The sequence below is a fragment of the Thamnophis elegans genome, chromosome 1, assembly GCF_009769535.1.
Source record: "Thamnophis elegans isolate rThaEle1 chromosome 1, rThaEle1.pri, whole genome shotgun sequence".
In the NCBI taxonomy this organism is placed as follows: domain Eukaryota; kingdom Metazoa; phylum Chordata; class Lepidosauria; order Squamata; family Colubridae; genus Thamnophis; species Thamnophis elegans.
In genome coordinates, this window is record NC_045541.1 from 105,309,481 (window position 1) to 105,332,123 (window position 22,643).

A 22,643-nucleotide genomic window follows, 5' to 3' on the forward strand; every position below is an offset into this window, starting at 1 on the left:
TGCACCCTCCTATGGGCCATTTCAAGTGAAAACTGGCCATCTCCATGATTAAATGCAGAATAATAGCTAGGACATCATTGTAAGGCATCAGGGTCTAATAGCTTTAAGTGACCTTAGAGCTGAAATTTGGATGAACCATCATAGTGCAGAATAATTCCTCTCATTATTAAAAAGTATCTAGAGATTTGGATGAGAGACAGGATAACACTCTATCCTGAAATGTTTTTCTTTTTGTGAAAAGAACTACACATGACAGTTTTTAGTACTTTTCTTCTATAATCATACCTTCTAGGAAGAAAGGGAAAAAACAAATCTTTTACTTTTTTTAAAAAAAAGTTTAAATTGCTATAGGTTAACTTAAGTCATCTATCTTACATTTTGCAATTTATAAACGCCATAAAGACACACCTGCCTGCCTGCCTGCCTTCGATTTTGCAATCTGCCATACCCTGTGGCCAATTGCAACCTCATTGTCATTACTGCTAGCAATCTCAATGCAAATATCTTCTCCTGCTACTAATAGCTTTAGGGAAAAGGTAATCAAAGATGCACTGGAATTATTGCAGTAGAAGGACTTCAAACTCTCACAATCAACAATCTGCATATAGCTGAGATTCTGGAGAGAAAGGATTTTTCTGTATGAATTATTCCTGCATATGTGCATGTAACCCAGGCATATTTACTCAGATATGTGCCTGATTACACCCTCATGCAGCTTAAAAGTTTCCCATTTGATACAGGCAGTATATAAATTCATGTAGAGATGATTTTTTTTATGTTTTATTGTTTTTAGTAATTGTTTTAACTGTTCTATAGTTTTAGATTGTAAGCCGCCCAGAGTCACATGGCTGAGATGGGCACCTATAGAAACTGAAAAAAAAAACGTATATTTTTAAACCAACAAGGAATACAGATTATAAGACATAACAGTGGTCATCAAAATTATTTTGATAAATTCTCAGAGTTGACCAAGGAGAGATTCAACCTAGAAATAAGGAGAAACTTTCTGACAGTGAGAACAATCAACCAATGGAACAGCTTGCCTTTGGAAGCTCTGCGGGCTTCATCACTTGAGACTTTCAAGAAGAGATTAGACTGCCATTTGTCAGAAATAGTGTAGGGCCTCCTACTTGAAAGGGGGTCTTGGACTAGTAATTGGACTTCCAACTCTGTTAATCTGTTAATTTTAATAACTCCAAGAATCAGAATGTGCTGGCTGATTTCTGAAAAAGATCAAGCAAAATGGCGGCGCAGGCACTTACATATATAGAGAAATAGGAATAGCTTGTGAAGCAACAACATGAGGCTTATCTCATGCAGCTCCTGTATGGAATTTGTAAGGCCTTCTATTAATTTTGAAATACTTCTTTCAAAAGTTTAATAGAGCCTCTATGTGTGTCTGTGTGTGTGTCTGTGTGTCTGTGTGTCTGTGTGTCTGTGTTTTTGTGTGTGAGTGTATGTGTGTGTGTGCATGAGCGCACTTATGTGTGTGTGTTTCAAGTCACTTTTTTTACTCCCGTAGACTTCTTGGACAAGTCCCTCCAACTTTCTTGGCATGATTTTGGAAGAGGCTTTTTCATTGCCTCCTTCTCAGGGCTGGGGGAAAATTATTTGCCCAAGATCCCTCAGCTGGCTTCATGACTAAGATGGAATTAGAACTCGTAATATCCTGGCTTATGTAGAGTTTACAATGAAGATTATTTTGTGACTGGGACAATGGACAAGAGGAATAGTGCATATAGGATAAAATCTAAGTTTATTTGAGAAAATGATTGAAATTATGCAAAGCTTCTAAAGTGTTTTGATTCACCAAAAGTTGGACCAAATCACAAGCAGCATCACAAATTAAATGACTCTTTTTGAAAAAAACAAGCCAAATCAAAGAGTTGTGAATTGAAGGATAACTAACATTTTGAAGATTATATGGCTTTTCTGTGTTTCTTACGTATTTGGAGAATTCTGGAGGACTTGGTGGCATGGTAGGCTCTCTGACAACATGAGAAAGAAGCCAGTTAGCATCATCTTAATAAATGTTACCTCAAGTTCTTTGGGGTAAAGGAAATTGCTGTTTCATTCACTTTCTCATCTCTCAGATTCTTTCATCCAGGGACGTGCAGTTACTAGAGGCAAGGGAGGTGGGGCCTCACCAGTCTCCTCAGGGAAAGGAAACAATTTTAAATATTTTTTAAAAAATAATTAAAGCCAGGGTAGTTGCTACCAGATTTCAAGTCACAGTGGCTTGGTGTCTGCTCTCAGTATTAACTAGGAGGAGGCCAGAGAACTAGGGGCCTCTTTTGCGTAAGGAATTTTTCGCCTTTTAAGAGTTAAGCAAGGGTTAACAAGCAAAGAATTCCTTATACAAATGAGGCACGTATTCTCTCCCCTCCTGTAGAGGGCATTTTTAGAGGCTTTTTAGAGTTCTCTGGGAGCAACTAGCTCAGTCTGACAGAGCTCTGGTTTTTCAAGAGGGGAGGGCAGGGCAGGGCAGGGCAGGGAGAAGCAGAGTTGAAATCATCTCTGAAACAGCTAGAAAATGTGTGTGTGGGAGGGAGGAGGAATTCAAAAAGTTTGATCGGAAGGCAGCAGGGGAAGGGGGGGTATGGCAGAGGAGCTGCTTTCAAGCCTTTGGAAAATATATCCAATCCAACTTCTGTGTTTGTGTTTGAGAGTGTGTGAATGAGAGAGGGATCGAAGTTCTCTGTGTGCATGTTTCTGTTTGAGAGAGGGGGAGGGAGGGAGGGAGGAGGGGGAGGGAGAAGAAAAAGAATGGGAAAACTTATTTTGCAAGGGGGGGAAATGCTGTCGCTTTAAATTGGAACTGAGCATGCCTGGCTGTGGAATTCTGGGAGTTGAAGTCCACAAGTCTAAAAAGTGCCTCACCAGGCCTAAAGCTGACCGCACGTTACTGCTTTCATCTAGTTACAAGCTGAAACTTTGCTGCCTCTTGTGCTGATGGAATGTTCCTATTATTAAAATTTAAGGGTTTCAAGGATTTGATTGAGAGAAACAGGGCAAAATAAGTACTATTCTCCCTTGTTATTCAAATTACTGATTCAATATATAGAAGTAATCGTTTCATTTCCAGCTAAACTTTGCAAGTAAAGTGTGGGGTAGCCTAATTGCTCTGTATACCAATGCAAACAATTTCCATCCAGAAGACAAAGTTCCAAAAGTACAAATTAGATTTTTTCTCCCTGAATTTCCACCTTCTGCTCTAGTCAACTCTAAGCATATATAAGTGCATAGATTTAATCTAAGGTTAGCATATATGTGCACCAGTAGTGGGTTCCGGAACCCGTTGCAACTGGTACAGTGCAAGGGGGCCTGGCGTCCACCACATGTACGCACATGCAGCACGTGCATGCATTCTTACCTCCTATGATGCCTCTGCAACACCTCCACGATGCTTCAGCTGCTTGGCCAAGCATCGCACAGGGCGCCGTACGCTCTGTGCACCGAAGCACCGAAGAGCTCAAATACAGGTAAGGAGGGCGGACAAGTGGTCCCTCCGGAGCACCGAGCAGAACGGTACCCAGTGCTCCTGGCAGGCACTGGTACACCTGTACACCACCACTGATGTACACAGTTATAATTCTATCTACAGATCCGGATTAAGATGGGTTTAGAGATTAATTCATTGCTTATTTAGCAGGCCATTTCATATATGTAACTCTAGGTAGCTTGCAATAAAAAAGATAAAACACATAAAATACATAATATAACAATAAAAACACATAGCAGTCAAACTTTACAAAATGAAGTTCAACACAGCCAAGTCGCACTCCCAAGTCTTTAGGCCCAGTTCCAGAATTAGTTTAGAGGACTTTATAATAAACCAGGTTATAATAGATTAGATAATCAATCTCAGAAGGAATGATGTTCCAAAGTGTATGCACCATGGCAGAAAACGCTCTCCTCCTGAGGCCTACCAGCTGTCATTTCTTAGCCAGTGGCATCTGTAGAAAGCTTCTCCTGCTAGACCAGTTGGAACAAATAGAAAAAATTGAGGAAAGGTGGTCCATGAGTAACCTGATCACAAGTCATTAGCATCTTGAATTGCACTCAGAAAAAACACTGGAAGCCAATGCAGCTTGCTGAGAAGTGGTGCCAAATGAGCCAAATAACCAACACCATAAATGCTACCACATTCTACAGCAACTGAAACCTACAAATATTTTTCAATCAAAGAATGCTGCAACATTTAATCTGAGGTCATGAGGAAATGGGAACAATTCACACAATCCAAAACTTTGCAAAGGCCCTCCTAAGAGCAGCACTTGCTCCTCAAGTGGGAGCCCTGTGTCCAGGAGGACTCCAGGTTTGTTTGAGGTAATGCTACCCCTTCCAAAACCAAAAATAGAAGATTGATGGAACCAGGAAGTCCAAAATCTCAGAGCTACTCTGTCTTGTTTGGATTGAGCCAAAACATATTGCACCTCATCCAGGTCACTGCAGAGTCCAGGCATGGATACAGAACTTCCACAGCAGAGGTGGGTTCCTACCAATTCGCACCTATTTGTAGAACCTGTTTGTCAAATCTACTGAACCGGTTAGAAGAGGTTCCACCAGTGGACCCGGAAAGCAGGCCACACCTACAGAAGAGGTTCCAAAAAATTTTGAAACCCACCACTGTTCCACAGCATTACTTGATGACATAAAGTCCCTCTGAGTCCCAGCCACAAAGGCAGCAAAATGGCTACCAGACAAGGTGGTAGAATAAAGATTGTAGCCTCAGGAGACAGGCCAATACCAGTGCCTCTGCCACAACCAATTCACATCCATATTGGCATCTCCTGTTTGATGGAGTACCCACTTGCAGATCTTCTAGATCTCTGCCATTAGTCATATCACCTTCAGCCCCAGAAAAGAACCATCAGTCTTCCTCTACCCAAAAAGACAGTAAGCCTCCTATAATGTGTCTAATGCCACCAGCCTTCTTTCTGCTGCCAGGTTGATCAATGCTAATCAATGTGAAAACTGCACAACGTTTTTTTTTTTTCACTTGGCGGTCCCACCACCCAGCTGCCACCATCGGCCCCAGGCAGACAATCCTCCATCTGGCAGCATGGAACAATAGGTAAGTTATTAATAGGAAATTACCTCTTACTCTGATTCAGTCATATAAACTGGCAGGTTGCCTAGCTCTAAAAGGTTTGGTCCACTTTTCTTCCCATCCATCATCTTCAACCTCACAGAAGGTCCTCTGCCATGAATAGATTAAGTCCTCTGCTGGTCCTCTTACTCTTTAGCACTCTTCTCCTGGATCATGCTTCAAATGCTTGATAGGCTTACAAACTAATGAGTTTTAAGTACTGCAAAAACCACTTAATCCATTTTATGATGACTAGCCACACTTTATCTGGATTAAAACCAAGAATCCATCTACAGCTTTCTAAGTCCATTTAGCCATTTTAGCTGCCAACCATCATCTCCGTTTCTAAACATCTTCTTCCTAAATTCCTGTAGGTATTTTCTTTGTCAAGACTTCTCCTTTACTATTCCTTATCTCCCAGTGTTCCCGTACTATGTCAATTATTTTGAATTGTTGATTAGACTAATAGCAGGTACCTACGGATGCCACTGTTTCTGTGCCAGCCTCTTTCTGTGACCTGCTGATCTGTATTACTATACCTCTGCTGATTGAACATCACTGGTGAACCATTACCAAATTGTGCTATGGATGAGGATTTCTTCCCCAAAGGATCTGTACTTACAACTGATTCTCCTGGGATGCCAAAAATCCATAAGGCAAGTCAATACAGCTAGGAAGAATTCAAACTTTGCTAATATGCTTTGCACCAGTCTGCCCTCCTTTCCTCCCCCCCCCAACCCCCCCCACCAGAGATCAGGGTTAGGGAACTATACTAATATGTTTGTCAGCCACAAAACCCAATAATCCAGATACAGAAACCACACTCCTCAACAAGCCCACATTAGTGATCAGTCTTCAGTGCAGGGGTGGGTTGCTCCCAGTTCTCACCAGTATGCCACAAGGGATTTGTCAAATTTACCATACCTTTTAGAACCTGTTCATCTGGTGGGACAGTACCCGAATGCTCCCTCCCGCCTGCCCCCCCTCGCTTGCTTCCCCCACCCATCCAGTTGCTACTTCCTCACTCACCCTGCCCATCCACACCATGCTTTCCCCACCCGCCACTCACTGATTGGCTGGCACACCAATCGCCCCGCCTCTGAGAGGCAGTAGGGGGAAACTTTCTTGCACACCTTCTTTCTTTCTCTGAAGGCATGTGAGAAAGCCCTCCCCATTGTCCAAATGTGTGAACTATGAAGGAAGGAGGCTGCAGGATCATTTGTCTCAGCTATGCAATCTCCTTTCATTCTCTGTCTGCCTCATTCACTCGTTCGGGCAGCAGAGAACAAAAGGAGGTCACATAGCCGAGGGCAAATGATCCTGTAGCCTTCTTCATTGCTTCCTTCCCTCAGTGCCCACCAAAGCGCTGCTGCCACTCGGCTGCCGTCACTGCACCACATCCCCTCTGCATGCCTGGCCTCCAGTCTGAATGGTAGCGAGTGATGGCGGTGTGGGGTGGCTGGTGGTGGTGGCTATTGATCCTGGGCTGGCTGTGTGTCACACTGCTCGGCGGGCAGCACCCCGACTCCTCCGCCGCCACCGCTATACCACCTCAGTAGCAGCACCTCTCTCCCACAGAACCAAGGCAGGGATGAAGAGCGAGAGTTGTGGAGCCACAGACTCCCCACTTTCCCCTGCCCCAGAGCTCACCTCCTTGGGTGGGACCAGGGCTCGTGCAGGGTGAGTGGAGTTTGCGACCAAATTTAAAGTAAATGGGCCTGTTTGTGACTAAATGGGACAGAGAACACAGAGGGATGCACACCCAGTGTCTGGGTGTGTGTATGTATGAGAGAGTTAGAGAAAGAAAGAGAAAGAAAGAAAGTTGGAGAGAGAGAGATAAGAAAGAAGGAAGGAAGAGAAAGAAAAAAAATAAGTGGGGGAGAGAGACACAAGAAGGAAAGAAGAAAGGAAGGAAGGAAGGAAGGAAGGAAGGAAGGAAGGAAGGAAGGAAGGAAGGGAAAGAAAGAAAATAAGTGGGGGAGAGCGACACAAGAAAGAAGGAAGGAAGGGAACTTATGATCGCAATTGAGCCCAAAATTTTGGTTGTTAAGCAAGAGCGTTGTTAAGTTAGTTTCACCACATTTTCCAACTTGCCCATGCCCACCCAGTCACACAACTACCAAGCCACTCCCACCAAGTCACATGACCACCAACCCACTCCCACAAAATAGGCCACACCTACAGAATAGGTTCTAAAAAAGTTTGAAACCCACCACTTCAGTTTCATACCAATCCCAGCGCTCACAAAAAGCCATAGAAAAGAACATTTAATTTTTTTTAATTATCTTTTTAAGCTGAAGTAAAACTTCAGTTTTGCTACACCATAGTCTATATCTGGGTTATCTGCTGGAATATTTGGAGTCGGCTGTACTGTCCTTTTTTTAATTCTTGCTATCTCACTCCTGTAAAAGAAAAGCAGGGGAGTATTTCATATGTATTTTTAAGTTGTTCAGCTGAAACTTTGCTTTATTAATATTTCTAAGGATTATATCACACCAGCTCTATTCATCTAGTTCTCCCCTAAAATGAAGCAGCTGTAGGTCTTTTCACGGTTTATTATTGTCCCAATATGACTCAAATTGAATTACTTTTCCCCTGAATTTGTAATTGGTGATTTGAAAAAAAAAATCATATCACTCTACATATTTTGAAAAGCTGAATTGATTCAGATCACAGTTGGTTTGCAAAAACCTATAAAGCAGTTCTTGAGAGGTGGTGAACTGATAGAGTATGCATGGACCCATTCTATAAGCCTGATTGTTCCACTCAAGGATAAAGCTGATTTTATACAAACTGTAGAATAATTTTTGTCATGTATAAGGATTTGCAAACTAACTTTTTATTGAATATATTGTATGCCTAACTAGTAAATTAGCAAAATGTGGGGTTTAATAGCTGATTGTAAATTCCTCCCTTCATCATATTATTACTCATCTTGGGAAACTATTGTGTTTTCCAAGTAAAACTCTTCTGTTAGTTATCATGTTGTTTTCCTATGCCAAGAGCATGATCTCTATTTTTCATCTATAATGGGTACCTGTCTCAATTGTAGTGGTGGTATTTTTGCTAAGAATTTGACAAGGAACTTGCATAACTGAATCACACACATTTTTCCTAGCTTATTTGCATTGTAATGCTTTGGAGTAATGAATGAGTCCATCGCTGCTTTTTGGGATAAGTGGTGGGTTGCTTGTCCCGTTCCAACTGGTACGGTTAGAACGGGGCTGGCAGCATTCTCGTGCACATGCGCAGTTCACGCATGCATCTTAGCACCTGCGCAATGCTCCAGCTGCTCACGGAGAATCGCGCAGGCGCTGTATGTGCCATACGCCTGCGTGGAATCGCAGAAGCCTTCAAAGACCAGTAAGGAGCGCGGGCAGGCGGGTGGGTCCTTCGCTGTTCCTGGAAATTACTTACTTCCGGGTTCACCGACCAACTGGCCCGTGCGGACTGCCGCAGACCGGTTGAAACCCACCCCTGGATAAGATATAGTCCAATCTCTGTCAAATTTTCCTACACATTGTTTTTCTGACTTGTTTCAGTTACTGAGAATGTGACAGCACTACTGCTCTGTAGGCTATCAGGCTTTTTAAAAAGAAAAGCCAAGATGGTCGATGATCCAACAGCCTTCAGCATTTTGAGATTACAGAATGAAACTTACGGTATTGTATTGATACATCTTCTGAACACATCTGAAACCAGTTTCTAAAGCAATAACCACAACACTGGATAAAATGACACATGTCCATTTTGAAGATAAAACTGAAGTAAAACAAAACTTTTTCAAATCTTTCTACTTTGCAGGTTTCTGAGACTAAATTTTGTAGAGAAAGAAAATAATATTTATATAGTTTTTTTATCCCTCAAATTTTCAGGGTAAATGATAGGAGTTCATCTGTTAAGGATGATATCCAAAAAAAATTAAAAAAACAAAAACAAAAGTAACACAATTGTATAATAACTTGGAACCAATGGATCTTACTGAAATTACTGGGATATTTTAATTCAGTAATATTCAAGAATTAAATATGTTCACAAATCAAAAGATTGTAAGAGAACTTTGATAGCCATAGTCAATGTTTGTTAAAGTACCACCAGGAAATACAGTTATAGAAATATTCTAATTATGCAATACAGTAATACTTAACTAATACTTAAGTAAGGTGGACTGGGAATACTATAACTAAGCAATGTGATTGTAAAACAAAAAAAGAATCAGGAAATCACCAGATGAGATCATCTATCATTATGGGGTGAGGTATCATCAATATGCTGATGATACTCAATTTTACATCTCCATCCTGACCTCAGTGGTGTGGTACTTTTCATTTTGTGGGGCCTGGAAACTGTGAGAGGCTGGATGGAAGACACCAGGCTTAAGCTGAACCTTGGTAAGAAAGAGTAACTGTGGGTTCAAGGAGACTCAAAATCTGTAGGTATATTATCTTTATTTAGGAATGGGCTGACACTACCACAAACAGTTCTCATGTGCAATCTGAGGGTTCTCCTAGACTCATGATTCCTGCTCAAAGAGCAAGTGGCAGTTATGGTGAAGAAAGCCTTTATGTAACTTCATGTTGTACACTAGGTGTGCCCTTTGCTGGATCATGATTTACTCATGCCCCAGTCATTTCTCAGCTAAATTACTGTAATGCATTCTACATGGGGCTACACTTGAGAGTATTGAGAAGCTACAACTGGTACAAAGCACCACAGTTCTGAAGGCCCCTCAGATGGCACATGTAACACTGCTATTACACAAGCTGCACTTGTTACCAGTCTGGTTCATGCCCAATTCTAGCATGTTATTTATCACCTTTAAAACTCTTTATGGTATTGATCTAGATTATCTAAGGAGCCATCTCATCCCAATGGGATTTTTCCATCCCACTCATTCCAGGAACAGAAGCCTCCTTTGGATCCCATCACCCAAAGAATTTTGGCTGGTCTGGTCCAGGAAAAGAACCTTTTCTGTTATGACCCCCACCCTTTGGAATAGTCTCCCGCTGAAGGAGAAGTCAGCCCCCACCCTCGCGTCCTTCAGGTGGAATCTTAAAATCTGGCTCTGCCTACTGGCAGAGGTGGGAAGATCCCCATCTCCATGTTGTCTCTTTTCAGTTTTTAGTCTTTAGTAAATCTTATTTTAATCATCTTATATTATCATATCATTTTGTAAGCCACCCAGAGTCACTGCATTAGAAGGACAGTAGCATAAACATTTAACAAATAAATAACACACCATTACTACTAACTACAAAAAAGAATATTAAGATCCTCTTTGACTTATTACCAGTTTGTGCATATTCCAAACTATCTTGTAAATATTGAGGGTTTGGAGGTTTTAGAACCAAAAGACAAGTGCATTTTAAAAGAACAAGAACTGACCCGTTTCATTCCCAGTTCGCGTTTATTATTAATGAATCAACTTAATCTGCTACAGTGCCAACTATCAAAATCTCTCAAAAATTTACAATAGAAATAAAATAAAATTGAGAGAGTAAAAAACTGTTAAAAGAGCAATGAAAGCAATAATAAACTAGTTAAAATGCAGAGTTAAACTCAGCAGTTAAAAACCTCCCAAAATGATGTGTTCTAATGACATCTTAAAACCTGATAAAGATATTAAACCTTTTGGCTTTGCCATGAATAGTTTCTGAAGAATGGAAGCAACCCAGGTTTAGCTTATGGCAATAGATTGTCTTTAGAAGATTCATATAGGAAGCCATCTCTGAAACAGCAAGGACCTAAGGCTACTGAATACTGAATAGCCTTGACTTATTACCACAATTGGGACAAGAACTTTGGTTGTTGAGTGAAGTGGTCATTAAGCGAGATGTCACATAACTGCTTCACTCAACAACTGAAATTCTGGTACCCCCATTAATGTTTATTATGCAGATGGAGTCCCAACTAAGGAGCTCAGGATGATTCTAGGATAGGGGATCCCTGGGGAATGCTAGCGCAGGCGACATGTAGGTTGGAAGATGCTGCAGTGTGGCATGAAGTAAAGACCACCCATGGAAGCTTTATCAACCACCCAGCCCACCAATACATACAAAGCACCCAACTTACCTTCACTGTTTTTCTCTGAATGCTAACAACCACACTCGGCCTACACAAACTGTGTCTTCTTACCAAGGCCACCTGGTATCATTCTCCAAGGGAGCTCCATTCTCGTGAATGCCTTCGGACACCTCCTTCTCCAAATCTCTCCACTTTGGGATTAAAATCTTCCATGCCAAAATCTAAGCAGGATTTTCAACTCCAGACCAACTCCCCATTGACTTTGTGGGAAAACTGGCAGTGAAGATTGCAAATGGCCATCACATGATTGTGAGACACTTGATAACTGATTATAAATGGGAATAAGTTACCAACACTACATCACAATCACATGATTATGGGGTCATTGCAATGGATGTAACTTCAGTCATGATGCATAAATCCCTTCATTCAGTATTATTGTAACTTCAAGTGGTCACTGAAAAAATGTGTAAAGTCCTGCTCATTGACATGGACACATGTGAGGGGTTTATTTGTTTTATTAATATTCTCCAGCAATTCCCTTCACCAAAAACCCAGAACTGTCCCAACTGAGTCCAGCTAAAAGCAAACCAATGCTAGTCCACAAAGCAATGGCCAATGAGTCCACAAGGCACATAAAAATTCCCAAAACAAGGTAAGTCCAATCAGGCAAATTAAACCCACAATAAGCTTCATGAGTCAAGAATCCAGACTCCACAAGGGACAGTGTCAGTCCAAAGCAAGGCAGGAATCACGATGACCAGGAAACACATAATTAGGAAATGAACACATTGTTCCCAGTGTTGTCTCCATTTCTATGCTATGCTAAATAGCCAGCTTCTGGTGCAGCCCATCAAGAGGCATGAGGCTGCAGCCTTGCAAGAAGTTGGGCTGACCTTTACTGCTCCTGATTTTTCTCTGTCCTATGTGTTCCCGGATCATTGACCAACTGTAGCTGCATGTTTTCCCCACCCAAAGCCTCAGGACCAACCTGCTGCCACTATACCTCAGCCAAATCACTCTCTGCCAGCTGCTCATTCAGTCACTTTCCCATCAACTGCTCCACCTAGTTTGGAGTCACAGCCTCAGAGCAATTAGCTGTCTCCCCTCCAAATGTGCCCAGGACTGGCTCATTCTCCTTCGAGCTCACATCCAGAGGAATCATTATAAAATGATCATAAACTGAGAACTACCTTTACAGGATTCCAAAATAATAACCACAACTTTGCAATTTTGCCTAGAACAAGTTGGTAGCCACTATCAAATCCAGGGGAGTATTAGCTTCATGATTTACACATGTCAAGACACAGACCTGGAAAACAAGTTTGATTAATGTGCAGGAGAAACCTTTGGGAGGTTCTTGTGCAGGCCCCTAATCTAGACATATTCTTTGAAAAAATAGTTATTGCAAGCTCAACTAAAAAGCTGTTAGGCATGAACTCTCAACAGTACCAAATGAAACATGCCACTAACAAGATACATGAACAATGTTAATCTCAGGAATGCAAGCCTGGGTCCGAAGAATTCACAAATAGCACTAGGAACTATTTCAAATGACAGTTAAGCTAAAAAAACCAAACCCCCAATTTTCTTCATCCACATTGTTTAATCTAAAGGATCCCGTTCCCCAGATGGGAACTCTGAGTACAATAGGACCCCTACTTATCTACTTGTAAAGACTAGATGGGAAAGGCACTTTTCTGAAGTAATTTTCTTCCTTCCTCAGTAGATGGGTCATTGATGGTTTGGGAGCTTAATCCCTAGGACTTGCTATTATGGTTGCTATGGGACTCAGTGCTATTGCTGCTACTATATAAAGCTTCCGGTTAATGTTATCCACCAGCACAGATTCAAGAATCATTGGTACTGAATATATTCAATTTTATATCTTGACTTGAGCTGTACAGGAAAGATATTCAGGGTCCTCTTGCTGCAGACTGGTAGGACCTAGCTCGAGATGAAAAGGCTCCAATAACAGGCTCCATACCAGAAGGTGGTATTCAGCCAGTTCTGACCAGTTCTGGTAAACTGGTAGCGGAAATATGGAGTAGTTCAGAGAACCTGCAAATATCACCTCTGGCTGGCTCTAACCCCATTCGCTGCCTCCTGAGTCCCAGCTGATTGACATCTCAGCTGATTGGCTGGGTCTTCTTCTGTTGCCTTGCACAAGAGAACATAGCTGAAAACAGGTTAGTGGGGTGAGGAGAGAATGGAGATTTTACAGTATCCATGTCCTGGAGTGGGGTGAAAATTGAGATTTTACAGTATATCCTTCCCCTGGGTGGAAATGGAGATTTTACAGTATCTTTCCATTGGAGTGGGATGGGAAGGAAATGGAAATTTTACAGTATCTTTCCCTCAGGAATGGGGAGGGAATGAGGGTTTTGCAGTATCCTTCCCCTGTCACATCCACCAAGCCATGTCCACCAAGCCACGCCACACCCATGGAACAGATAGTAAAAAAAAAATGAATCCCACCACTGCTCTGTACGCAGAAACTTTCTCATTCCAGAAAGATTCTATCTTTAATTCTGGATAATATTGTGCTTCCCCAGGAAGAATTAGAGTTCATTTTCCTTTCCTTTTTTTCCTTTTCTTTAATGCTTTTCATTTGCTATTTCCCATTCTTTTCCTGCATTTTGCATAATGTTGCATGCTCCAAAAGGGAATAGCATGATGGGAGCGAATAGATGGATTGAGAAATATCCCAATCCCTGAAAAAGTAATCACTAAAGAGAAAACAGCATCTAATAGATATATGGCTTTATTTGGTCTATCATTTTATTAAAAGTATTGGAGTATCCCCATTATTTTCAGTAATATGCAAACAAGGAGAAATTTTAGGACATTGTGTAAAAGTCTGTATAAATATGCATAGACGTCTAATATACTTCATTTTCTTAGTGAGAAGGAAATATAATGTTGTATAAGGGATATGTTGTGCAATGGAAACAAGAAACCATTTTTAGACTAGTCTGAGACAAAATAAACACCACAGTAAAAAAAAACCATAATAATTACAATATTCAGGAAAAGATATGAGACAGTTTCATCAGGGCAACCATATTCTCAGATTATCTGTATATGCACTAAAGTAATTAATTGAGTCCTGATCTGGTAAAGTAGACTCAATTACTGGTAGTCTTCATCTTACAACAGCACATTTAGTGACCATTTGAAGTTACAACAGCACTGAAAAAAAGTGACTTATGTTCGTTATTCATTCACTTATGACAGTTGCAGCATCCCGATGGTGATGTGATCAAAATTCAAATGCTTGACAACTGGTCCAAATGTCCTGGGATCATGTGTCACCTTTTGCAACCTTCTGTCAACCAAAGTCAATTGGGACCAGATTCACTTAACAAGTGTGTTCACTACCTTAATAACTGCAGTAATTCACTTAAAACTGTGGCAAGAAAGGTCATGAAATGTGGCAAAAATCACTTAACAAATGTGTCACTTAGCAACAGAAATTTTGGACTCAGTTGTGGTCATAAATTGAGGACTACCCATACTTCTAGATATAGGTGAAGAACTCTATTTTCTATCCTGTTGCATTAAAAATTACCAAGAAAATAACCAAATTTAAATGAACCCACTCTAGGGCTTCTTAAGATTCTCCTTGGAAAAACATTCATTTGGATATCCCCATTTTCTTCTCATTGCAGCCTATGTCATTGTGGTTTTCTTCTGCGGCCAGCTTTTGTCTTGAAATCAATGACAGAGAATTAATTACTGAGGGAAAATCTGATATGACTCCTAACATGTTTTGCCCGATTAGTTGTGTGTGTGTGTGTGTCTGTCTAGATAGATAGATAGATAGATAGATAGATAGATAGATAGATAGATACGATAGATCGATAGATCGATAGATCGATAGATCGATAGATCGATAGATCGATAGATAGATAGATAGATAGATAGATAGATAGATAGATAGATAGATAGAGCTGAATAATGACTCTCTCCCTGTGTGGGTTTAGGATATTTGCCCCAATATCCACTGGACATTAAAAGGCCTTGAACTCACAAGTTTTCAATTTGTCATGAATTGTTATTGTTTAAAATGTTAAGATATTCTTAGAAATGCAGTTCCCCTGACTTGCAGCACATTCTATCACTTCAAAATTCTTCCTTTAATATGTGGGTAATGCTTTAGTTGTCCTTGGTTTGTAGCCTTTAGTAACAGAGGAAAACCATTTTCTCTTCTGCAGTCATATAGCAGAACTAAAAGCAGAGATACCATATGGCAATTCTGTATTCATTTGCTTCGGTCTTTTCCATCATCAGGTGTAAGATATTGAACAAAAAATGTCATTGTAATATGCAATACTTTTCTAAATAACTAAATTTTCTAAATAACTAAGCCTGACTTGATCATCTGTGCGCAAACTGACTGTGTGACAAGTACTGAAAGCAGTGGAAAAGCCATCGTCAGGTAGTGCTACCATCTGCTACCATTCAGTGGGGAGATGAAAAGCTGAAAGATTTTCCTTCTCTGTGACTAGGTAGTAGAGCTTGCACCTCTGCTTTAATAGCACAGTAGAACAGAGAGTGTTTAAATTATAAAACTCCCAATGCAAATGCACACATGATGTTACTTTTGCTTCCAAAATGACCACTTGGATAACTTTATTTTCTTGACACACTGTCATTGTTGCAATTTTCTGGAGCCTACTATCTGGTATTTCTAGTCCTCAAACATCTCCAGCACCATCTTGCCACAGCTGGGAGCTCAGACAGCATCTCACATCTTGATAACAATCCAATATCTAAATTGATGATCAGGTCAACATTTTAGAGCATGGATTCCACCTTGCCTAGGCAGGTTATGGTTCAAAACTTCACCAACTAAGCCTCTGAACTTAAACTTCTGGAAATGTTGTTCTGAAATATGTCGTTACCCTACTCAAGGGTTTCAGCAGAATAAATAAATTAAAATAAACAGTATCAAATATACAGAAATGGGGACAATATTAGATAATCTTATGCATTATTATTTTTATTAGTCATACCAACAGGAATTGAATGTAACACCCTGCTGCAGCAGCATTTTTCTAACCCAGAGTAAGGTCATATAATAATTCACTGGTTTTCCCCATACATGTAGTATACAGAGACTTCATGTATTATTTTCAACTTATAATTCCCTGGCCAATACATTACAGGTGAAACTCAAAAAATTAGAATATCGTGCAAAAGTTCATTTATTTCAATAATGCAACTTAAAAGGTGAAACTAATATATGAGATAAGACTCATTACATGCAAAGCAAGATAGTTCAAGCCATGATTTGTCATAATTGTGATGATTATGGCTTACAGCTCATGAAAACCCCAAATCCACAATCTCAGAAAATTAGAATATTACATGCAATCAATAAAACAAGGATTGTACATAGAACATGCTAGGGCTTATTTTCCAGTTGGGTCTTATTTTCTGGAAAACATGGTAATAGCAGAGGGGTGTCTCCCTGAGATTAGGATGCCTAGACTCGTGACCCAGGAACAGAAACAACTGGTATTCAATATTGATCACTTAAAGCAGGGGTAGTCAACCTTTTTATACCTACCACCCACTTTTGTATCTCTGTTAGTAGTAAAATTTTCTAACCGTCCACCGGTTCCACAGTAATGGTGATTTATAAAGTAGGGAAGTCAATTAAATTAAAAAAAGGAAAGTGCTTCAGTATCGGACAAAACCCCTACCGCCCACCATGAAAGCTGAAACGCCCACAAGTGGGTGGTAGGGACCAGGTTGACTACCACTGACTTAAAGGTTCTCTTATCTGTCACTCTTTGAGCAGGATCAATATCCAAAAGGACACCCAGATTGTGCATTAACTATGTCTAGAGGAGTGCAACTCCATCCCAAGTTATCAATGGAACAGCTCCAGAATCAGTGGATCTCAAACCCCAAAGACACTCAGTCTTGCTAGGGTTGATTTGCAGTTTGATGAAAATCAGAAATTCCAGAAGCTCACAAAAACCAAGGCCTAAATAAGCATCTTTGCTGCTTCACTTTTATAGCCCAGCACAGAGATTTACTACTGAATAATATTAGCATACCAGTAATATCTCACTTCATATTGACAGATGACCCAATAGCTTTATGCACTGTAGATGTTTAATAGGAATGGAGAAAGAACTAAACCTCTGAAAGCAAGCTCTAGAGGTATAGACCTCTCTTATCTTAAAAAACCAACTGAAACAGACCTCAGAAGGAGAGCAACTTCAAAACTGGCTTCTGCTTCAAGGCATGTGGTGCAACAAGTTAGTACCCTAACTCTAATCCTCATAAGATCCAAAACAGGATGAAAGCCAATAAGCCACAAGGTATGGCCCAACATTATTTCAGAACACAAGTCCCTTCATTGCATCCCCCAGAGCAGTTCAAACTTCAACAAAACCTTGGAGCTCAGACAAACATCTAGGATTTGCATTTCCTCCTTGGTTTTAGAGCCAGCTATGACCCCTACATGACCCCATAGGAATTTGACAACAGCCAGTAGACTGCTTGTTCTTGCACAGGAACAGGAAGCTCAAGTGCAAAGCCCCCAAAAGCTATAAAAAATCCCACTCTCAACTCCATTGTGCCAGCTGCGGTTCTGCAGATGACCAAACATGTGGTTGTGCTTCATCAATCAACCATCTTTCCAATCAGCCTCCATGTTTCCAGCATCTCTTTCCCAGCTTAGAACTGAACCAGATGGATATTTCTTCCCACAGTGGGATGAAGGGTTTGCACCTTACCCTTGTTATTGCAACTAAGTAAACTGGTTCCAAGTGGTTTGCTTCTGACCTTTCCAGAACTAACTATCTCCTGGTCTGGATAATTTTTTTTGAATGCACAAAAGAAGGAGAGAAAAGGGAGGAAGGGCCACTAATGAGAAAGAAGCATTGAGAAAAACTTTTTTTCATTAAAGAGTTCTTCAAACTTCATATTATAGCATGATCATTTCATCAGCATCACAGGGCAATGCAAATGCTAATCAAGAATAATTTCCAAGAGATGCATTGGAAAAACCTGATGCTCAGTTTTTACTAGTGGAAATTCTCTGGGGGAAGTGGGGGGACAGAGAGAGGGGGGAGGGGGAGGGAGATAATTAATTTATAGGTAAAGTTAGGCTAAGTAAATTGGGAAATTGTAATTTTTTTTTACAAAATGAAATTTTAAAAAATCCATTTTTCTTTTAGCAAGGTCTACATACAGTAGATGATAAAATAAGCTGCTGTATTTGGCAATTGTATTCTGATTATAAATCAAAGGAAAAAATGGAACTAGAGCTCTTTGCACTGATGGGAAGAACCTAAAAATGGACCAAATCAGACAGGGAGAAACATCAGACATGAGCCAACATGAAATGATCCTATTAACAACTGCTTTTGGGATAGATTTCATTAAAATTGCCTTGACTTCAATATGTGTTCAGCTTACAAGAATATTAGCCTTTCTCAAGCTTTTAATAAATGAGGAAAGAAGTGGTCCCAAGGGACCAAAAAGTCATTACAGAATTAATTCTCGGTAGCTAGAAATGCACATCAGCTCTTTGTGTGAAGGGATGGATCAATGAGGGCTGAATATTGTCAGATATGGAACTTATTTTTTCTAAACTGGATTGAAAAGAAAGCAGAGGAATTGTATATGAAATCTGATAGCAGAGTAGTCACTTGCCTAAAGCTTTTATATTCCAGTCCTCCACATTTACGCTCCATTTAATGGAAGTTATACCACAGAGGAGGTTTTGGTCAAATTCAGAGACAGCCTATTCAAAGGTTCTTTTCAAGCCTATGTAGGAAATGCTGTATAAAAGAAGCTGCATTAATTCAAAAGAAATAATAGATAAAATTTAAACGTTTCTACTTGTCAAATTAATTTGTCACAGGTGTAAGAGATTTCCCTGAAAATAGCTGAATTATATTTTTTTCGTATTAATTTTTATTTTAAACACATAAGCACATCAACAGAAACAAACACATGACTTAAAAATAACATAGGAACAATAAGTTCCATTGTATATCATACAGCAGTTCCGAATCGGTTTCTTGCAGTTAGTGTTTTCCCTTCTATACATTTCTATCTTGCGTTCATAATCTCCTTATTCGTTATCCATGTACAATTCTTTATTTATTTGTACTTAGCTACTTATGACCAAATATTATTTACCTATATTGTGCTTTATATCTTTACTGTCATTTATTCTCTTACATACAGTTATAGGTATACATTCACATAGTTATTCTTTTTCTTTGCCATTCTTATATTATTATTATTATTCCATTTAAAAGATTATAAGGTATAGTTTGGAGTGCTTTGTTTACCATCCTTCGCACCTACTATGACACCACCTTATTTTCTCTTTCTTTTCTTTTGTCCTCCCTTTCTTCTCTAATTCCTTCCTTCTTCCTCTCCTTCCCCTTCTTCCTTCCCTTACCTCTCCCCTACTCCTACCCTCTTTCTTCTCCTTCCTACCCTCTCTCCTTCTCTTTCTCTCTCTTCCACCCACCTCGCCTTACCTCTTTCTTCTTCCCCTACCTCTCCTCCACATTTCTTCTTCCTCTCCTACTATCTCTCCTTCTCTTTCTCTCTCTTCCACCCTCCACTCCTTTCCGTTCCTTCGTCCCTCCATTCTCTACTTCCTTCCTCCCCTCCCCTCCTTTCCTTCCTTCTTCCCTTCCTTTCTTTTTCTATTGTTATAGGTGTCTCTTTCAACTCTCAGTTTATGTTTTCTTGGGGATGGTATTTCCACAAGCCCATTTTTGTTTCATATCATTTCCTTTTTTCTCTATCAATCTACAGTCTATATGCCAGCTATCCTCCTGGTTTGATTTCAAAAATAGCTGAATTATAAATAGACCTCAAAATTATGTTCAGCCTTTGCTTCTGCTGTGTGGGCATATGCCAAGGTGGTGCACTAGCCACACTCTGTTCTGTGTAAGTTTGAAACTCCTCAACTAGATAATCACAATGACTGACTATGGATACAGTTTACTACCTACCATCTCTTCTACATTGTATGACATCAAGCTATATGCTAAAAATGAACAAGGCATCAACATACAGATCAACCTGACATGGATCTGTAGTGTGGACACTGGAATGACATTTAGACTGGAGAACAGTAATTAGCTAATAGTCAAAAAAGAGAAGGTAGTTAAAACTGATAAGTGGAATTGCCAGCAGGCTATACAATAGTCATGCAGACAAGTTACAGGTACCTTGGTATCCCACATTTACAAAGGGACCACAGTGAGAAAGCTCAGAAGGCAGAAAAATTTAAATCCTACTAAAGGATAAGATAGGTCTTGAAGACACAGCTCAATGGAAAGACAAGATCCATTCCATCAACATGTATGCTCAACCAATCATCAGATATCTTGCTGATATAGTGAGCTGGCTGATGGAAAATATAAAAACTACCAATATGAAGAAATGGTTTCTACCCTAAGTCCAACTGTACTTCAGCTGGAAAGAGAAAAGGCAAGGTTTAGTAAGTGTCAAAGCCATTGTCCTAGATGAAGCCAGAGCATCCAGGACAGTAAGAGGGCACCCAAAAATAAGCTGCTGGAAGAATGCCTGGAGTAGCACAGACATTAGAGGAAGATTAAGCAGAGGAAATGTCATGGATAGATTCTGCATGGCAGGTGTATCATCAAGAAACAACTAAGGTGACAGACACTGGGAAATCCTACCAGAGCTTAAATAAAAGGCAGCACTGGGGCATATATCAAAAGATCACAAATTGTAATTCAGCACAGCCATTAAAGCAGAAATACCTATTTGGGAAAATCAATCTAAGGACTACAATATGTAATATGAAGAGGTTAAGTTAGAGTGGTAAATTGATAGGATATGGAACTCTGTGCAGGAACACCAGCTGTTATTCACATTTGATTATTTCTGAAAATATTCTTGTTAGCAAGCATGGTGTTTTAAAATACACATACTAGAGAGTCTCTCATACTTAAAGAATATGCACACCACAAGGCCCTTTATAGAAAAGCAATTTTGCTTCTATGTGTCTCAATCATTATATCTGAAAATTCTTCAAATACATTTTCTACTTTAGTAGAATATTTTTGTGCTGTAGCTTGTGTGAACTATTGGCTTCATAAGGTGCTTGTACGGTAACAGAAAAGTGAAGTATAAATACTTACCCACCTATGAAATCAAAATTGTAAGTTAAGTAATACTATATATGGCTGTTCAAGTACTCTCACCTTCTAGAGGAGAATGTGCAAGTAATACCAATAGGGGAATAATTTAAAAAAAACACCTTAAATATGATTGACCTTGCATTGATTTGAACAGGCTTACCCATTCAAGTATGACTCATGATATATACAAGACATACAGAAAAACAATATATTGAATGAAACAATATATTGAATGAATACAAATAAAACTGGGAAATTGTGATAGGAATTCAGAAAAGAGTAGCAAGGAAGGAAACGGGAAACTACCTTTGCAAAAGATATTCTTGATTCCAAAGAGCAGAAGACTGAGAAGACTCGGAATAACTTCACCTTAATTACAGTAGGTATGAATTGAGCGAGATCTTCGCTTTCATAGTCTTTCAAGTTTATTGGCAAGTTCTACAAAGTTGGCAAACTCAAGAGAGACGAAGGACTTGAATTTCTGTAAAAAACATTATTGTTAGTAAGACAATGTGCTGGAGTATACAACTGTGGCTTCAAGTGTTTTTATAATAAAAAATAGAAGTGAGAAAGAAGTGATATCATTATGGGAATTTAAAATAGACCACCTGGACAGACCAAAGATAGAAATGAGGTTTCTTTGTGTCATATGACATGTGCATAGTGACAATGAGATATTACAACTACTATGATACCTGCTGGAAATCTAACTCTGCCAAGAGTCAGAGGTGCAAGAAATTCTTGCTCTCTTTTGTTCATAATTTCCTTGATCAGGAAGTGGAAAAAGAAACTAGTTTTTCACAAGCAAAACATTTTCTGACAATAAGAGCTGCATCCATTGAAATCAATTGCCTCAGCAAGTAACACATTTCTATTCATGACGAGTCTTCAAACAGAATATGGATTGCCATCTTTCCTATAAATGCTCAGCAAACCAAGTGTGGATTTGACTAGATGACCCTGAAACATTTAGAAAGTCCAAATGAAAGTGGGTATGTTCAAGAAAAGCTAGGTACGATTGTTGTGCACCAGCCAGAATCAATTTTGTTGCAATAGGTAGCTCTACAAATTTGATAATTAAATAAATAACTGACTTTAGGAGAATAGAATAGAATTCTTAATTGGCCAAGTGTGGTTGGACACACAAGGAATTTGTCTTGGTGCATGTGTTGTCAGTGTACATAAAAGAAAAGATACATTTGTCAAGAATCATAACGTACAACACTTAATGATAGTGATGACAAATTCAATTCTAATTCCATTTCTAAAGATTGGGTCTATTAGCAGTCATCTGAAGTTCTCTGTGCTTTCTCAATACAAAGTTTTAATGATTAGTTACAGTAGCTGGATAAATTGTTTAGATTCCT